Genomic DNA, 21,935 nt, shown 5'->3' with positions numbered 1-21,935 from the left:
TGTGCTGTAGCTTTTTAAGTGAGCACCACAGCATCTGAGAGTGCTCAGTGCCCGCCGTGGGCTGAGTATCCCCAGCAACGGACAGGCTCAAGCCGGTGCCAGGAGCCCCCACTGCCCCGGGGGCAGGGTCTGGCTGGCGATAACACGAGCCCTCATTGCCCCGGGGGTTCTGGCCACACCATCTTCTCAGTCAACAGCTCGCAAACAAACTGCCCCATGTACCCGGCCCGAGTCAGTGTTTCGATCTAGATTTTCTGCGATTAATCCCTTCCCAAAGAGAGAAGTCGAGTTGAGCTGGGCCCGGGTCTGAGAGCTTGTTCCCGCCTACGTTTCTGCACCTGCCTGGGGGCTGTGGACGCCCTCAGGGCTGCCAGGGCCCCCTTGGCTGTCCCTGGGAGCGTCCCTTGGGTGCTGGGGAGTCCAGCGAGGGTGGCCTCAGGCAGGGCCGGTTCCCGGCTGCCCCTCGGGGCTCGGAGGTGAAGCCTTGGTGTAGAAAGCAGCTCTGCCTTGGCTTCCTAAGGGCCGAGTCGCCCGCGGGCACATGTCACCCCCAACTGCTGGGCTCCTCAGAGCAAACAGAGCGTGTCCTGGCGCTGTTCCCTCAGCAGTGCCCGCCCTCCACGGGCCCCCCTGACCGTCCCTGACAGTCCCCATCCCTGTCAGCAACGATGTGCACGCCACGTGTCTTTAATCGGGAAAAGGTTGGATGAAAGACAACGTGAAACTTAGTAGGAGAAATAGGGAGAGACACGAGGGGAGGGAGAGAAAGAGAGAGAGAGAGAGAGAGAGGGAAAGAGAGGGAGAGAGGAAGGGAGAGAGAGGGAGAGAGAGGGAGAGAGACAGGGAGAGAGACAGGGAGAGAGAGGGAGAGGGAGAGAGAGAGAGAAAGAGAGAGAGAGAAAGGGAGAGCGAGGGAGAGAGGGAGAGAGGAAGAGAGAGAGAGGGAGAGAGGAAGAGAGAGAAAGAGAGGGAGAGAGAGTGAGAGAGACAGGGAGAGAGAGGGAAAGAGGGAGAGAGAGGGAGAAGGAGAGAGAGGGAGAGAGAGATAGAGACACAGAGATGGGGAGAGACAGACAGACAGACACAGGCAGAGACTTCCAGGGAGAGAGAGAGCAAGAGAGAGACAGGGACAAAGAGAGAGACAGAGAGAGGGAGAGAGACGGAGACGCAGAGAGTGAGGGAGAGGTTGGGGGGGGGCCCTGCCTTGGCGTCCCCCCCCCGCCTGCTGCTGTGCTGTCCCTCCTGTGCTGCACGCGAAGAAGCCGTTCCAGAAACCTGAGACCCCGAGGACTGGCGGGTGGCAGCCTCGGCAGGGGTCCCGGGGACCCTGGTGCTGACGCGGCCCAGAAGCTCTGCCCCTGAGCTGGGAATGTTCACCATGGCTCTGTATGGCCCGAACAAACCTGGCTCGAAGCATCCTTAAGGAAAGAGGCCGCCCCCAGGGAACACGCGGTGGGTGACCCAGGTCCCACCGACGCCCTCAGCGCCTGACATGCCGGGCTGGGCGGAGGGTCTCACCGCTCTCTGGGTGTGTGGGTTTCGCTTGGTGGTTTCCTTCCTTAGGGACCGTCAGCCCGTCTCGGTGGGGACCTTCTTCCTTCCGCATGCGGGTGCCCACTCCCCAGCACCCGGGCTGCCTTGCCCTCCCCTCCCCTGCCCAGGACCCTCTGTCACTGCCCACCCTGGGCCTCCCCACCAGCTCCCCGTGGGCCATCCCTGCTGCTCGTCCAAGTCCCTGGCAGCCTTTCCTCGGGGCTGGACCGCTCAGCCCCGGGGGGTCACTGGACACCCGCCATCGGGCCAGTGAGCAGCCGGGTTCTCCTCCTGTGACGTGTGTCCATGGGGCGCAGGCCACCAGGCTGTCCTTCCTTTCCTGTCCCCACATGTCCTCAGGCCTTTTTGCCCACCCGTGACCATGCGGGCAGGCTGGCAGGATCAGGGCCCCCCTGCTGATCCCTTCCCAGAGCCCCTGAGACCTCACGCATGCCGGGTGGGCGCCCCAGCACAGGGCTGGCGTGGTCTCTCTTCCCAGTGTGGCCCTTGTCCGGGACCCCCAGCCCGCCCACACGGAGAAGCACCAGCCCAGGACGAGGGCACCGTGGGGACCCTCGCACCCAGCGAGCTCCGGGGGGCTGTTTGTTCCTTTCCACTCCCCCCTCTTAAAATAAAATTCACCCTAAAGATTATGAGTGTCAGAGCGACATTCCCGGCACTGACCCCTGAGGTCACTCAGAGAGGGACCCCGTGCTCCCTCTTGGCCCGGGTCAGATGAGAGCCACAGTTTCCTTCCTGATCTGGCCGCTCCAGTGACCAGGACCAGCCCCATACCCGGTTCCCGGCGGTGCCCCCGGGCCTCCTGGCACTGGCAGACTAGGGCACCACTCGGGTGGTGAGTTGGTAGGAGCTCAGACCTCTGCGCCAGGAGAGACACCGTGAAGCACTTCAAAGACCCCGACCCACAGCAGGGCTGAGGAGAGCGGGGGGTTCTCAGAGTCCCCAGCAAGGCCGACCCCAGTCCCACGCTCTGCAGAGGACCAGGCTGCTGGGGACTGGGAGGGCGAGGGTGGCACATTGACACCAGGAGTCTGAGGAGGTGCCGCCAAGGCCTCCCAGGGACACGTGGCGAGAGGCTCAAAGCCACCGGAAGGTTCTTTGCTGCGGCCACTTCTTAAAGGACCCGGCCGCCGTTTGAAACGATCCGACCGTAGCGAAAAGTCTTGAACAAGCCACGCTGGCACAGAGGGCCGAGCGTGCGCGGAGCGGGCGGAATTCCTGTGCAGAGCCCGGACGGGTCGCGGGGGAGGAGGGCAGGCGCGCACGTCGGCACGGATTTGCCAAGTCACCGGGAAAGCGCGCAGAGGGATTTGGAAAGCGATGAGTCAGAGGCCGCACAAAGGCCAGCTTAGCGCCAGGGGAGACCGAGGCTGAGCGCAGGGCTGGGAAACGGGCTGGGAAACACTGCTGAGTGGCACGAGCGCCCGGCTGGGGCCCCACGGAGGGGTGACGGCGAGGCACATCGCGTGAGGAGAAGAGAGAGAGAGAGAGAGAGAGAGAGAGAGAGAGAGAGAGAGAGAGAGAGAGGCGCCACCACGCACCCCTTCACCCCGGGGCCTGGGGCTCTGCAGAGGCAGCTACAGAAACAGGGTCACTGGGGGGGTTTCCTTCTGCACCCGACACGAGCACCCCGGGTCAGGGTCGGCAAGAGGAGAGGACACCCCCCCCCCCCCACACACACACACACCGCCTTCCCGGGAGACGGAACACGTCCAGCTTTTCTGAGATTCCGTTTGGAGACTTTGGTCTCAGGCTCGCTGACCCTTGTGGGACAGGGAACTGCCGGGAGGGTCTCTGGGGAGACTGAAGGGGCCACGGGGAGGGGTCCTGACCGGGCCGAGCGGGCCAAGCCTGGGATGTGGCTAAGGCCAGACGCCCCTGGTCCTGCTGTTGCAGGAGTGCCCTCAACTCAACAGACTCATCATTCTTCTCCTCTTCTCACTCTCCCTCCCTCTCTCCCACCCTCCCTCCCCTCCTTCCTTCCCTCCCTCCCCTCCCCTCCTTCCCCCCTTCCTTCCTTCCTTCCTTCCTTCCTTCCTTCCTTCCTTCCTCCCTCCTTTCCTCCCTCCCTCCCTTCCTTCCTTCCTTCCTTCCTTCCTTCCTTCCTTCCTTCCCTCCTTTCCTCCCTCCCTCCCTCCCTTCCTTCCTTCCTTCCTTCCTTCCTTCCTTCCTCCCTCCTTTCCTCCCTCCCTCCCTTCCTTCCTTCCTTCCTTCCTTCCTTCCTTCCTTCCTTCCTTCCTTCCTTCCCTCCTTTCCTCCCTCCCTCCCTCCCTTCCTTCCTTCCTTCCTTCCTTCCTTCCTTCCTTCCTTCCTTCCTCCCTCCTTTCCTCCCTCCCTCCCTTCCTTCCTTCCTTCCTTCCTTCCTTCCTTCCTTCCTTCCCTCCTTTCCTCCCTCCCTCCCTCCCTTCCTTCCTTCCTTCCTTCCTTCCTTCCTTCCTTCCTTCCTCCCTCCTTTCCTCCCTCCCTCCCTTCCTTCCTTCCTTCCTTCCTTCCTTCCTTCCTTCCCTCCTTTCCTCCCTCCCTCCCTCCCTTCCTTCCTTCCTTCCTTCCTTCCTTCCTTCCTTCCTTCCTTCCTTCCTCCCTCCTTTCCTCCCTCCCTCCCTTCCTTCCTTCCTTCCTTCCTTCCTTCCTTCCTTCCTTCCCTCCCTCCCTCCCTCCCTCCCTCCCTCCCTCCTCCCTCCCTCCCTCCCTCCCTCCCTCCCTCCCTCCCTCCTTCCTTCCTTCCTTCCTTCCTTCCTTCCTTCCTCCCTTCCTTCCTTCCTTCCTTCCCTTTCCTTCTCCCTTCCTACTGTCCTTCCTTCCTGCTCCCTCCCTCTCTCCCTCCCTCCCTTCCTCCGTTATTTTTATTTTTCATTGAGATTTGGGGCCACATCAGGGCATGCGCCGCACTTACTCCTGGCTCTGTGCCTGGAGTCCCCTCCTAGAGGTGCTTGGGCCTCATTCGTGAGGATCCAACTGGGGTCCGTCAGGAGGAAGGCGAACGTCACCCCGTGGACTCTCGCTCGGCCCCTAGCTGTTGTTTTTAAACTCCGTTCATGTCGCGTAACTCCCCCCCCAACACTTGGCCTAATAAACAGCATTACAATAAACGTGTCTATAGACAGTCCTTTGTGTTTTGCTATTTTTATTGGAATGGATTCTTGGCAGTAAAATGACGATGGACCCAGCAGGGAGATAAAGACGTAAACTCTCTGAAGTTTCAGCTTCCTTATCGACAAACTGCTTCCCAGAAAAGTGTATAAATGAAAACTTTCGCTCTTTTTCACGCTCCTATGTCCACTCACCCTGACACCCGTGATTATAGCTCTAAATCTTTGTTAATGCAGCTACACGCCTTTAATTCAAAGTTTTTCCATTATTAGCGATATTGATCATAAATAAAACTGATTTATAACTTCCTGCCTCAGCGTCACCTTTTGAAAAGGAACCGAGACAATTCTCCATTTCGTGACTAGAATTTTTTTTAATTGCCAATTAAACATGCGCAAGAAAGACATTTTCCACGAAGAAGTGAATCATATTTTCAAGGACAAAGGAAAGACTAATCATTTTTTTGACCTTCTGCTACACGTTCTTATGATTTGTGAGATTTTATCGTGATGGACACCAGGGATGCTGGATCTCAGGAAGTTTAAGTAAGGGCTGTAGGATTTTTTTATTTGTTAAGTAGCTTCAGTCTCGACTTCAAAGCCCAGGATGGTTTGGATAATATAGTTTTAAATACATAATGGCCTGTTCTTCTTTCCACGGCACACAAGCAGTGTGAGGTGCAGTGAGGCCGTTGCCACCGGCCGCCTCCGAGGGGCTGAGTGCCGGAAAGCCACAGCATTGAAATGAATTAATTCAGCGAATAAACAAAGGAGAGATGCTTGCCTAAAAATATAAATATTGCACAAACGTGGCAGGGCAAAAACAAATATGGTTTGAATTTTTTTGTGTCACACATGGTTTAAAATTAATTCAGACAATTAGAAAGATCACTAAACTGAAGCTCCTCTTTTCTTTTTTTTTATATCTACCCAAAAGATCAAGTGCTATTTGACCAAGTTCCATTTCTCCTTAAAATATAAACTCTCCTATCATAAAATTCTGACTTAAATGTATCACACGAAGCTTTGATGTTCGCTGGTGGTCATAAGCCATGAAAAGAATGAATAAAATTGCTATTTTTAAGAGTATGGAAGTGTTTTTTAAGTTCTAAAGTAGAAAAAAAAAAGATAAGCCTGATCTTAAAAACTGAGTCTCATTTCAAACAGAAAACAGCTTTCTAATTAAAGATTGTTTTTAAAACCATTTCTATTTGAGTATATGTTTATTTTGGAAGGATAATAATAAAAATCATACAAAAATAAAAAAAAACATACATTCTCTGCATATTGGATAAATAAATGTCTGTATGTAGACTTTGAATCAAGAGAATTTCTACAAGCAGAAGAAGGTGCCTACAATGAAAAATTGGTCCAACACATACAAAATGTAAAGAGCAGGATGATATTTGGTGTGAAGATGCTTATCTATCATCTATGCCTTATAAGTAAAGCACATATTATCAATGACCGTGTAATATTTCCATCGCTACGAGAGTAAGCCACTTTCCCCTGAACAATGATATTGACACATTTTGTTTGGAGTAATAGCTCTGACTCCCAGAAGAAAAAATAGGAGAAGGACCCACTATGTAAAGTTTAGGTTATCCATTCAAATTCCCCAAATTCCTGAGATAGAAATACAAGAACCCCTGGCGGAAGGCTCTTTATGCTGCAAACTGTATAGCTTGCTTCCTTTTATTTTCCTACATAATTATTATTTTTTTTTTTGCTTTTTTTGAGTCACACCCGGCGATGCACAGGGGCTACTCCTGGTTCATGCACTCAGGTATTACTCTTGCCGGCGCTTGGGGGACCCTATGGGATGCTGGGAATCGAACCTGGGTTGGCCAGGTGCAAGGCAAACACCCTACCCGCTGTGCTATCACTCCAGCCCACCTACATTACTTTTTTTATCATTCGTGCTTTTATTTTCAAAAGATGTAAAGGTCAATAACATGTACTGTGGTGCACAAGGGTTTGCTTCCACTCCTGAGAGTAAATACGCCCTTTAAAACTAGGCGTTCATGACTTCCACTCAATGCCTCTTTTGCAAACCACAGCACCCAAAAGGAGAGAACAAAAGGGAATGCCCTGCCACAGAGGCAGGGTGGGATGTGGGGGATGGTGGGTGGGAGGGATACTGGGACCCGTAGTGGTAGGAAATGGGCACTGGTGGAGGGATGGGCACTGGATCTTTGTATAACTGAAACCCAAGCACAAAAATGTTGTAAGTCTACAACTGTACCTCATGGTGTTTCACTAATAAAAAAAAAAAAAGGAAAAGAAAAAAAAATGATGAAACTTAAAAAAAATTAAAATAAAACTCAGTGTTACAGGATAAAGCAGGTGGAACGCAGACAATGCCTGGGGGTTGTGAGGAGCGGTGAGGGGCCCCTGGGTGCACCCACAGCCTGGCCACAAGCACCCTCTGACCAGCCCTCCGCCGGGCCAGGGCAGCTAACCTCTAGCAGGGTGGCGCCTTTCTCCAGGGGAGGCTGGTTCTGGCCTGGGTGGGAGTGGAATCCGAGAGGGGCCTCAGGGAGTCGGTCCCGTGCAGACCCACGTATAAATTCTTCTCCTGCATTTCCCACAAGCAAAAGAAGTCGCAAAGGGCTGTGGCAGCGCTCAGAAACCTTCATCCCTCTGAGGCGGGCAGGAATCCCGGGGGGGGGGCGAGATCAAAGCTTCCCCACACCACCCACCTCCTTTTTTTCTTTCTTTCCTTTTTTAAGTCAAAATGTCACTAGCAACATACACGAAATTATTACTTTTAACCCGGCTCCTTGGCCGGCATTAGCCTCAAGCTCCCAAAAGTATTAAAACAGAGACAAGAGAATTCAAAAGAGACAGTAAACTGCAGGCATTTGAACGTTTAGGGAAGGAATGCTATTATTTAATTAACATGTCATCCCCGGGAAGGCCAGGTGTTTGTTAGAAGTCAGCCCTATAAGCGCTGATCCGTCTAACCCTCATAGGAGTTGACAAGATAATGTGGGAACAGGAGCTTTGACCGAAGGGGCGAAAACCAGCATGTCTAAAGGCTTGTTTATCGCCGCGCTCCCGGGGAAAAGACCCCCGCCCTCTGCCGCTGCTGTCCGGGGCCGGGGGCAGGGGACTGCCTTCAGCGGGGGCCACGCTTGCACAGTGACGAGGTTATCTGCCGCCGAGGTAGGGACGCCAAGGCTCCCGATAACTGCCATCAGCTTCCTGCTCTCCCCTTGCCCCATGCAGGGAACGGATTAGGTAAAATTATATTTAGATCGGATAAGGTTGGATTCAGAAAACTGCTCCATTTAGAACCCAAAGGGGGTTGCCGGGAAATGAGTGAAAAGATTCCTAAATCCTCCCCCGTCCATTGAACTACATTGCGTGTTGTAGATGCTCACGCAACGTGCCGTGTACAACTGGCGCCATCAGATCCAGGCACGGCCGTGTGTGGCTGCGTGGAGAACGAGCAGGAGCACCTGCATGCCCGGCAGACGGGACGCGGCCACTCGTGTTTCGGAGGAGATCGATGGTTAACGGGTGCACGGTACTGTTGCACGTGGTTGTGGGTTTTATGATAGCAACCAACTGCGAATACGACAATGAAACACACGATGCCCTCTCGGGCACAGAGGGGTATGGGCTGACTCTCCTCTAGCCTCGTCTGAGGGGCCGTGTGTGACTTACTGGAGGGGATGTCCGGGGAGGGGGGGGGGCGAGAGGACTGTGAGGAAGTCAGCGTTGAGCAGAGTGCACCGTGCGCGGGGCGTTGGCAGCTGCTGGTCTTCCTGGCGTCCGAGAGCAGATGCACGCGGGGTTCGAGTACTAGGAGGCGCCTCTCAGCGCTTCGGGGCGTTTGCAGAGAGGGCGGAGGGTATCGTGGCATAGCTCAAAGCAGGAGGGAGCACCCGCTGACCACCGTCCACGGGGCTTGGAAACCCCCCCACCCCCCTTCGGCAGGACGGCGTGTTCTCCGAGCACCAAGCAAGCACTCCAGCTGGGTTCTGTGGAAGACTGCGTGGGAGCCATAAATTACTCTGCGTCGAATATTTTAATGTCTAATTAGAATTAATTAAATTTAAATTTTTAATATCATCCGAGTTGCTCACCAAGCCTTTCTTCCCGGGGCCACACCAAGGGACGCAGGGGGCAGCGCTGATCTGCACTGCGACACCCCCTCGCGGGCTCCTCCCTCTCGGCCTGGAGCTGGGAGGGAAGATCCCCAGGCTGGAAGGAGACGGACCCGGGGCCCCCATGCTGGAGAAGCCCCTCGGAGAAGCACGAGTTCCCAGCACACATCCCTGACCACTCCCCCCAAGACAAAATTAAGATTTTACTCGCGAAAAATGAGGCGAGAGAGGAAGAGAGTGGGAGTATCTCAGATTGAGACATGGGTGAATCCTTAGAACAGAGAAATAAGCAACCAAAAAAAAAAATTAACACCAGGATTACCTTCCATGTGATTCTAGGATGCTCAAGGCCAGGGTTTTATTTTCTGGGCAAATCACGGGATTTGTTAGAGTTACGGCAGGGACTGGGGAGGCAGCTTGAAGCTTGCAGATGCTGCTGGAGCACGTTTGTCCGTTGGCCACGCACCCGCCCTGGGCTGCCGAGGGCTTCAGCCCTTCCTGGGCGAGCAGAGAAGAAGAGCGATTCCGTGGCTCCTTCGTTTTTCCGCATCGAGGCACCTTTCTCAGGCGTGCGTGACCTGACCGTCGTCAGAGGCCGTCCAGGGTCCACGTTGCGCGTCCACGGCCCTGGAACGCCCGGAGCTCAGAGGACTGTTGGGGGCAGAGCCAGGAGCCGCCCACGTTGGCGGGGACGTGCCCGGCAAGAGGAGAATAAAATTTAGTGGCTCGCGCTCAGGTGCGTCCTGAAGTGAAATAAAACGGGGCCGCAAGGTAGACTCCAGCCAGGCTCCAAGGCAGAATCAAATAAGGGGGGAAGATGAAAGAAAAGGAAAATAAAATCAGAGACACAAGAGGACACGCAGGTGAAATGAAAGCCGGCGCCTGCGGGTGCTGGGAGAGGCGGCCGGGGCCCGTCAGAGCCGTTCTGAGGACGCCACGTCGCAGAGCTCTTCCTGAGTGACAGTGTTCCGTGACCAGCTAAAGGAGCCGTGGGTGGGGGGTCCCGCCTTGACTCGAAGGGCCCGGGGCATGGAGAGCGCGCATGACCGGCCTGCTCGTGGTGTCCACTTACTCTCCTGCTTCCTGGATGCGCCAGTGGACGGGCTCGTCCTTCCTAGCCCCAGGCCCCCGTTTCCTCGAGGGGCACCCGGAATCCGGGCGGCATCGCTCAGGACTGCCCGAGTCCTTCTGGGTGGAGACTTTGCGTGTGTGTCGGGGTGAGGAGACAGGGGAGACTGATTCCCCGGGCTTCCCCGAACAACTCCCGGTCCCACTGCATTGGCCTGCAAGCGCATTTCGCCTGAGAGCCCGTGGAGGGTGCGGGGCCCGGGGTTGGCCGCCATGACTCTAGAATGTTCTTGAAAGGAAAGTGTCTCCCCTAGAGGGAGGCTGGGGGTGGGGGGATGGTGGTGAGGAAACGGGGGACATTGGTGGTGGGAAACGTGCCCTGGTGGAGGGGTGGGTGCTGGACGACTGTAGGTCGGAAACCCAAGCTCAAGCAGCTCTGTAAGGGCCAATCTCACAGACCACTTGGTCACTTCACTTGACTTCCCGTTACTCATCGATTTGCTCGAGCGGGCGCCGGTAACGTCTCCATTCGTCCCTGTTGTGTGCTTGTCTGGCCCAATGGCTACACTATCATGGTCATCTCACAGATACCAATTAAAAAAATTTTTTTAATTAATTTAATGTGAAGTTCATGCCCAATTGAATCAGCTTAATCAATGGCTGAATAACTAGCAGTATTCTTACATTAAAAAAAAAATCTTCTTGAAGTCACCCAGAGGTACTTCCCCATTCCCTGAAATCACAAATAAAGGGAGAGATTCGGCGGGTCCCAGTGTGTGCGTCTGAGGCCGTAACGCCCCGCCTGGGCCTCACCAGTGTCTTCCTCCAGGCCTTGTTGAACAATCACACTCAGGGCTGCGATTTACTTTCAAAACAAAAACAAAACGTGTGGTTCTGAGGGTCAACTCTGGAGGCAAGCTCTAACAAACAAAACAAAACAAAACAAAAAACCAAAACTGTTCCCTGCCAGCCTTGCTGGGCTGGGGAGAGGCAAGAAGATGAGAAGGTGGCAGGTGAGTCAGACCCACACGTCTCTAGGACGTGGCGTCCGCTCGCACTCAGGACCGTTGCCTTAGAGAGAGGCGTTGGGCATCTCTTCGACCATAACATGGCGCTCTTGTGGAAACGGAGCTTGGTTGGTTTGTGATTTTGGGGAGTTTGTGCCCCACACCTGCAGTGCCTCGGGCTGACTCCTGGCACAGTGCTCAGGTCACTCCTGGCAGTGTCCAGGGCACCCTGGGAGGTGCCAGGGTAACTGGGCTCAGCTCCACGCACAAGCTTTGGACACTCTCCTAACCGCACCTTGTGCCCTGCTCTGTCTGCACGGGACGCGGATGAGAGAATCACCCGTCCTGGGGTTTCTTGAGCGTTTACATCTAATCCCACTGAGTGGCCCCCTCCAGAGACGGGGGCAGAGTAACCCCCCAGCAGAAGAGCCCCCAGGCTGGCCCCTGACGGGGGTCATCTGTCTGGGAAGAAAGGTCTGATTGGCCCGACGCTCAGAGAGGCGTCCCTGAACCCACACAGACCCCAGACCCTGCGGGTGCCCTGGGTGGGGGGATTACAGCAGGTAGGCGCGTGACTGGCTCACCGTTGACTCGAGCTCCCTCCCGGCACTGCCTGGGGCCCCCTGAGCTCTGCTAGGAGCAAGCCCTGAGCACAGAGCCAGGAGTAACCCTGAGCTCCACTGGCTGTGGCCCCTCACACACCAAAGTGAAGCGTATGCAGGGATCACGCTAGAAGCTGGCCCGGAGTGGACAGCAGTGAGTGGACAGCAGTGAGTGTCGGCACCAGAGCCCAGGCAGAGCAAAGAGTGTCCTGTCACACAACCTGGGACGGGGCGGGGATGGCGGTCTCGGCTGTGAGCGCAGTGGCTGAGGGTCTCAGGGACAGCCCCGACCCTGGGGCACACGTCTCCCGCCACCCGCATCGGAGAGGTCGCCATTGGCTGGGCCACTTCATCACGCCGTCTGCCCACTTCTTCTTGGGCGTCCCGAGAACCAGCCCCCGGAGGGGCTGTTCCCTAAGCCAGAGGACGCACGAGAGAAGACAGCAAAGACAAAAACGGAGAAGCAACTCATCCTCCCCCTCCCCAATCTTACAGTTCCGCCGTACACACACACACACACACACACACACACACACACACAGAGAGCGACCCCCCCCCCCCCCCCCCGCTCAGAGCTGGGGGAGGACACGGCCCTTCCTTCCACGCCGCCAGGACTCACGGCGATTCTTCCTCACACAGAAAGAAAATCGGGGGTGGCAGTTTGCATGCGCGACGGAGTCGGTATGTAGGTCAGCCCTGCGTCTCACGCAGATGCCCCAGATACGGCTGGAGAGGGCGGCCGGCACCCACGGAGCGCTTCGGAGGCCAGCCCCCTCCCAGCCCCCGCCCGCCCTGCGGGGGGCACCCGGCTGGCCTCCCGCCGGACCCTGGACTCAAGAGGCATCACTTGTCACCCCTGCAAAGGTGATGCAACACGGCCCAAGGGACGAGCGGCGCCCAGGGCGGTCAGCTGGGAACAGCCACTCGTGGGGGGGTGGTGGGGGGTGGCACTGAGTGTGGCGTGAGGTTGGTGTTGGCGGGGGCGGGTGACAGTGATGACGGGCGAGACTCCCGACTCGGGTTTCTCGGAGCCGTGAGCCAGGACAGAACCGCACACAGGCCCATTCACGGCCTTTTATGTCCCTCGCATAAGTGAGTCTCCGAGGCGGGTTGTGTTTCCGAGGAAGGTGTGTGGCGAGACCCCCCTGGGACCCAGAGGGCAGTGAGCTCTGCCCGCGGCCACCCTGTGAGGTGGCGTGGGCAGCCTGGGCTCGGGGCCGGCAGGGGCCAACTCAATGGGCTTTCCCAGGAGATGCCCCCCTCTGTGGCGGCCGCTCCCCCACCCACGGAAGGACGCAGCGCCTCCAGGGCGGGCCTGTTCCAGAACGTGCTGGAGACGGCCTCACCTGTGTGGTCGTAGAATGCCGTCAGCTTTTATTCCCTCGTTTCCCGGGAGACCCAGGCAACCTCTGCGAGGGTCCCAGAGCAGTGGGGAACGTCTTCCCCTTTTCTACGTTTGCAGTAAAGCAAACTGCACTGACAAACCTGTTTCCTGTGGGAAAGTCAGACGTAGGCTTGGGGGGGGGGGGTGGTTCCATCGGCACCGCACTGCCCACTAGGCCGCACTCCCGGCCAGCCATGGGCGGGACGTGGGGGCAGCTGCCTGGCAGGGGAAGTAGCTGCTTTTCGTGATTGCTGTGTTTGGGGGGCCTGAGTGATAGCCCAGTGGGGAGGGCGTTTGCCTTGCACGCGGCCAACCCAGGTTCGATTCCCAGCATCCCCCCATGGTCCCCTGAGCACTGCCAGGAGTGAATCCTGAGTGCGTGAGCCAGGAGGAATCCCTGAGCATCACCGGGTGTGACCCGAAAAGAAAACATATGGGTTGGAGCGATAGCACAGTGGGTAGGGCGTTTGCCTTGCACACGGCTGACCCGGGTTCGATTCCTCCGTCCGTCTCAGAGAGCCCGTCAAGCTACCGAGAGTATCCCACCCGCATGGCAGAGCCTGGCAAGCTCCCCGTGGCGTATTCGATATGCCAAAACCAGTAACAACAAGTCTCACAATGGAGACGTTACTGGTGCCCACTGGAGCTCAATGAACAATGGGAAGACAGTGCTACAGTGCTTATATATATATATATATATATATATATATATATATATATATATATATAATGGCTGTGCTTAGACACTGTGGTGTCCACAGCTGTCCATATCCGGGTCTCAGGCCCACGGTGTTCCCATGTCCACCCCCAGCAGCCTGCGACCCCGGCCCCCGCCCCCTCCTCAGTGGGCTGTTTCCACTGAATGGCTGTAGCCCCTTCCCTCTGAAGCCTGGCGGCCATCCGTGTCTGCAGGGAGGCGGGAGACAGTGATGCTTCAGCGGTACAGCCCTGACCCTTTGGACCCGCATCATGGGACTTTGAGGGAAGCGTCTTGGGCCCTCACACTGTCCTGTCATCGCTCTCATTCGGGGACTCGGCAGCTTGTCAGGTAGCCCTTTTGTTTTTGTTTTTGTTTTTAGGTAAATGCTACATTAGGGGTCGGGATCAGTAGATCAGTTGTGATTACGAAGCTAGAGCAACTTTGCTTGCTGGGCCCCCAGAGATGTGGATGGTCCACTCTGGTCCTGCTGGGAAAACCCTGGAGCTGCCGGGTGAAGCCCCACACGCCGGCCGTCCACTGTCAGATGGTCCCCTGCAGCCGCCCTCACACGCTGGACATCCACTGCCGCACGGTCCCCTGCAGTGCAGGAGTCATCTGGGGGGTCGCGCTTGACCTATGCGAATGCCGCGTTCTCCCCGATAGCAAAACAAAATCAATCCTGCGCAGTATCGATCCACTTTGTGGGGTTCTTCGGGGGCTTAGGAGAAAGATGACATTTGCGATTTCCGAGAATTAAACGTCCCGCAATCTATCACCTCACATGTATTAGAGAAGGAAATAAAAACCGCAGGGTCCCGAGTAAATTGGCCTCAGACTCTGACTGCGGCAGCGAGAGTGCCCGTGTGTCCCGGGCGACACCCCTCCCTCTCCGGGAGAAGCTGCTGCTTCGCGGTCAGACCCCAAACACCCCCCAGCCGTCACCCGCTAAACCTCTGCTCAACCGAAATGACGGACGGGAAGCTTTGGGCCAGGAAAGGGCAGAGGACCTTGGCCGAATGTTACATGGACTTTCGGTTCTTCCTAGGACTCTCTAATGACATGGGAAAGTACAGCCACAATTTGGGACTCATCTCCCCAAATCTTCAAATTGGCATTTGAAAATGTATCAGTATCTTCTAGGACAGTGAGAAAACAGTGAGTGTTGAACTCTTCGTACGTGGTGATACGGAATCGCAAGCGATGTGGGGTTTTCTCGCGGGGCTCTCGGAAGCCGCAGAGCTGAAGGGTCCAAACGGCAGCTTGATGAGGAGGGAGAGGATTCGCCTGAACTGTCACTGCCTGATTAGTGGGTGCCCGGCCCCTGCTCGTCCAGGTCTGCAGCCCCGGGGAGCGGCGATTCGAGAGAGGAACAAAGCAGACGCCTCGTCTCCCGGCCAGGACTCTCGTCACATGTAAATAAAATATACGAATCATAACATTTTGCGCTAAAACAGCACTTTCGAAAGTTCAAATTTCTCTTGATCTATAAAAGTAATTTATGGCTGCATCGTGGGCGGAACAAAGGTCACCAATCCGGGGCCCGAATTATTAAGTAGAAAAGACCAAGGTGGGCATAATTGTTTTTAGATTCCTGACAGAGGCCATTTTTCACCGGCCGGTGCCCGGCTGGAGGCGGGAGAGCGGGAGTGCCCGCGTGTGGGCGCTGAGACGAGGCCGAGTCTGGGTCTCCTGCCGTGGGACGTCCGGCCGGGAGCAGGGCCTGGGGCGGCCCCTTCGCTCCTCAGCTCACCCCGGAGAGGCTCCCACACAGCAGACTCATCCCTCGGAGCTGTTTTTCCCAGGAGCTGGCTCCTGAGCACTGTGCCTGGGTCTCCCGGAGCTGAGTCTGGTTCCTCCAAGTCTGCGGACATGAGCACTTGGTTTGGGTTGGGGTTGACGAGGATGAGTCATGAACCTGAATTCATGCGGGTATAAGAAACATGTAGGAGGAGGTGGGTGTTGGGTATGTGTGTGTGTGTGCGTGTGTGTTTTGCTTTTTGGGTCACACCCGGCGACACACAGAGGGGTTCCTCCTGGCTCTGCACTCAGGAATCACTCTTGGGGGTGCTCGGGGGACTCTGTGGGATGCTGGGAATCGAACCCGGGTCAGCCACGTGCAAGGCAAACGCCCTCCCTGCTATGCTATTGCTCCAGCCCCTGTTGGGCACGTTTGAGACTCTTCAGGGTTGTCAGGAAGCGGCGTTGAGGCTCGCACACGCCCCGCGGCGGGGGAGGTCTTGGGGTCAGAGGAAAAACACTCACGGTCAGTGTCTCAGGCAGGGACCTGGCTGGCGGGGCTGGGCACGGGCCTTGTGTGCTGGAGGCCCGGGACTCCATCCGAGCAGCAGACCCGGCCGAGATCAGCTGCTTCAGGAAGCGGCTCGGAAAAACAAGGTTTCGCCAGGGCTTAGGGGAGTGGAGAGGTCCCGGGTGGAGGGGCAGGACACCGGCCCCGCACACCGCTGACCCCTCTCCCGTCCCTAAGCACCGGCAGGAAGGACTGTGAGCACCCCTGGCCGTGGCCCCCAAACCAAGCCCCAATGAGCAAACGGCAGCACTTCACTGTAGCACAGTCCTCCCGTGGCTCATCGTTTTTCTGGAGTGGGCACCAGTAACGTCTCCATTGTGAGACTTGTTGTTACTGTGTTTGGCATATCGAGTACGCTGCGGGGAGCTTGCCAGGCTCTGGCATGCGGGCGAGATACTCTCGGTAGCTTGCCGGGCTCTCCGAGAGGGGCGGAGGAATCGAACCCAGGTCATCCTCATCCAAGGCAAACCCCCTCCCTGCTGTGCTATTGCTCCAGCCCAAGCAAAAGGTCACTGTCACTGTCCTCCGTTGTTCATCAATTTGCTCGAGCGGGCCCAGTAACGTCTCCATGGTGAGACTTTGTTGTTACTGTGTTTGGCATACGAATACATCACAGGTAGCTTGCCAGGCTTTGCCGTGCGGGCGAGATACTCTCGGTAGCTTGCCGGGCTCTCCGAGAGGGGCGGAGGAATCGAACCCAGGTCATCCTCATCCAAGGCAAAGCCCCTCCCTGCTGTGCTATTGCTCTGGTCCAAGCAAAAGGTCACTGTCACTGTCCTCCCGTTGTTCATCAATTTGCTCGAGCGGGCCCAGTAACGTCTCCATGGTGAGACTTTGTTGTTACTGTGTTTGGCATACGAATACATCACAGGTAGCTTGCCAGGCTTTGCCGTGCGGGCGAGATACTCTCGGTAGCTTGCCGGGCTCTCCGAGGGGGTGGAAGAATCGAACCCGGCTCGGCCAGGCTGGCTGTGTGCAAGGCAAACACCCTACCACTGTGCTATGGCTCCAGCCCAAAGCAAACGGTAGACTATGATAAAGCCTAGACCAGGGCTTCCTGCCCAGGGTGCACTGATGAGAAGCTGCTTCTGCTTTCAAAGCAGCACACCTAGAACTGCAGACACTGGTGCCAATTCTGAAGTAAGTGCTGAACTCACAGCCCTTCACCTCCAAGATGGGAAGCACCCCAGAAGGCCACAGAACCCAAACCCCAGCCGGAGGGTTCCCCAAAGTGGATCAACTCTGAGAACAAGGCCCAATGCCTGTAGCCGCTGCTGTGTCGAGTCACCCACCCACCCACTCCTCAGATCAGGAACCTGATCTCTGAGGAGACGCAAGCCAGCGGCCTGAGTCCAGCACAGACCAGGACCCTGGCTGCGAACTCTGGGACACCCCCGGGAAGGGTCAGGCCGAGTCCCCCCTCTGCCAACGCCCAGGCAGCTGAACCCACGAGGCACGCAGCTACCACGGCGGCAGGGTAACTGCACGGCTTCTCTGAGAGCCTCGGCCGACTCACGCCAGCAGGACAGACCCTGATGCTTCTGGACGGCACAGCCAGTAGGGGACTGCACGCCACCTGCAAATTCCACAGGGCTGAAACTCCAGCAGGAGCAACGGAATTGGGCGGGAGAGGAACAAAAGCCAACTAAACCCCAAGGAACAAAAGCCAACTAAACCCAACAAACAGAACCGAGCACAGAGGCCCAGCGAGTGGCCAACAACTTATTGCATCCTCAGAGAAAAGACTTAGCAGCCCTGGGCGGAGACAGAACCGTTCTCACACGTGTCATTTTGCTGAAGTGTTTTCCATCATTCCTTTAGCCATGCAGCTGTGTGATGAACAACTTGTAAAACGTGGTGCTTAAATTTTAAAAAAAGTGAGAAACGAAAGAGAATCTGGAGGCCTGAGCAGCACACAAGGCTTCGCTTTCCACGAGGCTGAGGTCAGTTCAATCTCTGGCGCTGCCCACGGTCCACAGAGCACGGCCAGGCGTGACCCCTGAGCACAAAGGGGTGTGACCCCCAAGCAAAACTGAGCCATTAATATTTCAAATGACTCTTGATCTGCTCCACTTCCTTCGCTAATCCTCCTCTCTCAACTTAGGACCATCATAAAAAAAAAAAAAAGTCTACATTCTCCGTTTCTATGACCTCGTTCCTTTTCTTGAAAAGTCCCAAAGGCGATGTGTGTATTAGTACGAATGCTTAGGAGTTTATGGGGATTCACTTGTACTTATTTACGATGGGGTCTGGGCAGAGGGGATGGGCCGCACCTGGCTCTGCTCAGGGCTTCCTCCTGGCTCTGTGCTCAGGGATTGTTCTTGGCAGTGCTCAGGGACCATACACAGAGCCAGCGACTAAATGCAGCTTGGCCATGTACAAAGCAAACGGCCCTGTCCCTTCTCTCAAACGCAGTTTACAGTGACTTTAAACAGGGTAAACTAAAGGACCCCAGACAGCATGAAGACCTGTTTTTTTCAAACACAGCAACAAGATGTTGGCTTTGGTTTAAGGAAATTAAATTACATGGCTTGATTTTATTTTCCTGTGTTGATACAACCTTAAATTGTCAACACAAAATTTCAAGGAAATATTTATTTTCCATTGTATACTTTCATGGGGAAGAAGGGGGGAAAAAGTAAAAATAATCAAATTAAATAGAATTATGAACCTGATTATGATGTGTTTACTAGGATAGCATTAGTATATGACACAAGCGTCTAAAAATACAGAAGGAAGTTTACTCGGTGGTCTGGCCTGCAGATCAGCGTCTTAGGAGTCCGTGATCCACGGGCCTGCCAGTCCCTGGCATCTCTAAAAAAATGGCAGCAAATCTCCAAAGTAAGGCAAGACTACGTGATCGGAAGGCATGAGTCATCACAGCCTACTTGCACTCCATACCTGGTTTTTAAGTTGGTGATGTTCTTTGAGTTTTGTCACCAGGATTTCCTTTATTATTATTATTATTATTATTTTTAATAGTGAGACATCATGAGGTACAGTTGTAGACTTACAAATTTTTGTGCCTGGGCTTCAATTATACAATGACCAAATGCCCATCCCTCCACCAGTGCCCGTTCTCCACCACCACGGGTCCCAGCATCCCTCCCACCCCCCATCCCCCCCATCCCACCCTGCCTCTGTGGCAGGGCATTCCCTTTTGTTCTTTCTCTCCTTTTGGGTGTTGTGGTTTGCAAAAGAGGCAATGGGTGGCAATCATGTTTGGCCTATAGTCTACTTTCAGCATGCTTCTCCCATCCTGGGAGGACGAGGATTTCCTTGACGCTTATGAAAACTCACTTCAAACCAGTGCAAGTGTTGGCAGGGTCTGGGGTACAGGGCTGCCGGCAGCTGGGATGTGGCGCAGACCCCGTGTAACAGAGAGGTGCTCTGACCTGGGGGTGGGAGGGCAGGGAGGTCAGGGGCAGGGACCCCACCAAAAACCAGGGTGGCCCCTGCCCCCAGGCAGACGTCCCCAGAGGGGACATCAGCACCTTCCAGTAGAGGAGCCCCCTGCCCCCTGCCCACCCCCCAGAAGAGGCAGGCGGGGGGCACGCGGGGGACCCCACCCCACACCACACCACCTGGCCCACTTTCCCCAGAATCGGCTGGTCTGCGCGGCTCTCACGGCAAGCCCTGCGTGACGCAAGTTGTCCTGCTCACACGGGGTCAGTGAGTGGACGGGCCAGCTGCCACTCCCACTCCCGCCACCGAGGGAGGCTAAAGGAGAGTGAAGGGGTGCAGCCCCCCGCAGGAACGAAGCAGACAAGGGCCCTCGCGGGTTCCCTTCCCTCGCCGTGCCCGGGGCTGCTCGCTTGTGACTCGGGGCTGCTGATTTAGAACTTTTCCTTGGCTACGTCATTGCCCGTTTGCTCACGGGGCTCCAGAGCTGATGAGGTCATCACAGTCAGCCTTGGGGGGGGGGGGGCAGGCCCCGGGGTGGGGGACAGCACCCACCACCCCCTGTTTCTCTTAGAAACTAGCTAGAACTCAGTTTTCTACCCCATTTCTATGCCCATCAACAGTTCCTCCCACTTCCAGGCAGTTCTTTAAATTTGGGTAGAAAACAAGGATTTAAACACTGGGGCTATGTATCAAGTGCTATAGACCCGAAGGAGGATTTGATGACCATTCAACGTAAATCACAGCTATTTTGGGGTGAGTGCTCACTACACTCACTAAGAAAATCGTAATCGTTTTCCAGTACAATTATTTCCAACCATTCTGTATGAGGTTCTCTTCGTCCGTTGCTTTTCAGTAAAACTGCAAAACAAGGCACACGGAATAAATCACCGAACAAAACCGGCAACAGTATTTCTCGCCTCTGATGCATTTACACTTAATTAACAAGAGTGAGCAGCGCATCCGGAGATGCTTATCAGCAGGGAAGCTCCTTACTGGAACCTTCCGGTCGGTATCAGTCTCATAACTGGTGCCCTTCGGAGGCCTAAGGGGAATAAAATGCAGGAAGCCTGCGGTAAAGGACAAAGGATGAATCCGCGCATCTAACATGGAAAGCTCGTGGCTGCGGCTGATGGAGCCACTGAAGAACCGGACGTTCTTGGCACAAGGTGCTAACAGGTTTCTACGCGCCATTACAGCCACCGTAACAAACTCACAGGACAAACCCAGTAGCTAGGACACTGAGAATCATTCAATAATGATTTTTTTTTTCTTCAGTTGGAGGCTTGGTGAGGCTCAGTTAACGGGATACTGGCTTGCACGGGACGTCACAGTCACTTTAAAAAACACCCCCCGCCACTCCCCTGTGGGCAGGAGGGGCTGGCTCAGCACCCACCTGGCCTCTGCACCCCAGCCCCCGGCATGGGAGGGGGCAGTCCCGGACTAGCCTCGGACCTCCGTGTTATCAGCAGAGAGAACAGAGTGTTGACCGCAGGGGCCTTCTCGCCGTGGAACCTCACTCCCCCTTGCAAGATGCAGCCCCCGAAACAACGCTAACTATCCTCTCCGTGCCTCTGTTTCTCATCTGTACCGCGGGCGGGGCTCTCTCTAGCCCCTAGGTTCACGGCAGAGCCAAGAAGTCAATGCGACGAAACGTCTCCTTCCTTCCTGCGGGCCGCCTGGCACGGGCGCTGGTTCCGATGGTGTAGAGGCACGTCTGTTTTCTTGCGGCTTAGACAATAAGGTCGCAGGCTGCTCACTCTTCCTCCTGCACTAACCCCCGGGCCCTGCCTGGGTTTGCTCTGCAGCTACCACGGCAGGAAAGAGCTTCTCTCAGTCTGCAGCGGGAGTCGGTTCTTCCCAGTCGCTGGGAGGACCAAGCCCCGGGAGGGGACCACGTGCGTCTCGGCAGCAGCAAAGCACGGAAGCCTGGGGCTGGCGTGTGCAAGGCCGGCACAGACCAGGGTGCGTGTGTGTGCGCGAGTGTGTCCGTGCGTGTGTGTGTCTGTGTGCATGTGTGTCTGTGTGTGTGGTATGTGTGTGCATGTGTGTATGTGTGTGCATGTGTGTGTGCATGTGTGTGCATGTGTGTGCATGTGTGTTTACATGTGTGTGCGTGAGTGTGTCCATGCGTGTCTGTGTCTGTGTACGTGTGTGCATATGCATGCGTGTGTGTGCGTGTATGTGTGTGTGTTGTGTGTGTGCATGTGCGTGCTTGTGTGTGCGTGTGCGCATGTGTGTGCATCTGTGTGCATACGCGTGTGCGTGCCTGTGTGTGCGTGTGTGTGTTCGTGTGCGTGTGTGCGTGTGTGTGCATGTGTGTGCATACGTGTGTGCGTGCATGCGTGTGTGTGCGTGTGTGTGTGCATGCGTGTGTGTGCGTGTGTGCGTGTGTGCATGTGTGTGTGCGTGTTGGGGTCCTGCAGGTCCCAGAGCGGCAGGGAGCATCACCCGTCAGCCTGCAGTCACGCTCCACGCAGGCAGGTGTCTCCGGGCTGGTGCCAACACCAGCTGGGCCCAGGCGGGGCGCCCAGCGGGGAGCCCCTGGCGGCCTCTGCTGGGCCGTGCTCGGCTCTTCCTCCCTGCGGGCGCAGTGCCGGGAAGCAAAGCGAGGACAGCCGAGGCCTCTTCCCGGGCCGCAGCGCAGCCCGAGGCGGACAGAGGCCAGGAGCCTCAGCCACTGGCCACGCGCAGGTGGGCTCCGGG

The sequence above is a fragment of the Sorex fumeus genome, unplaced genomic scaffold, assembly GCF_029834395.1.
Source record: "Sorex fumeus unplaced genomic scaffold, SorFum_2.1 ptg000218l, whole genome shotgun sequence".
Taxonomy (NCBI): domain Eukaryota; kingdom Metazoa; phylum Chordata; class Mammalia; order Eulipotyphla; family Soricidae; genus Sorex; species Sorex fumeus.
This window is presented reverse-complemented; position numbering follows the sequence as displayed.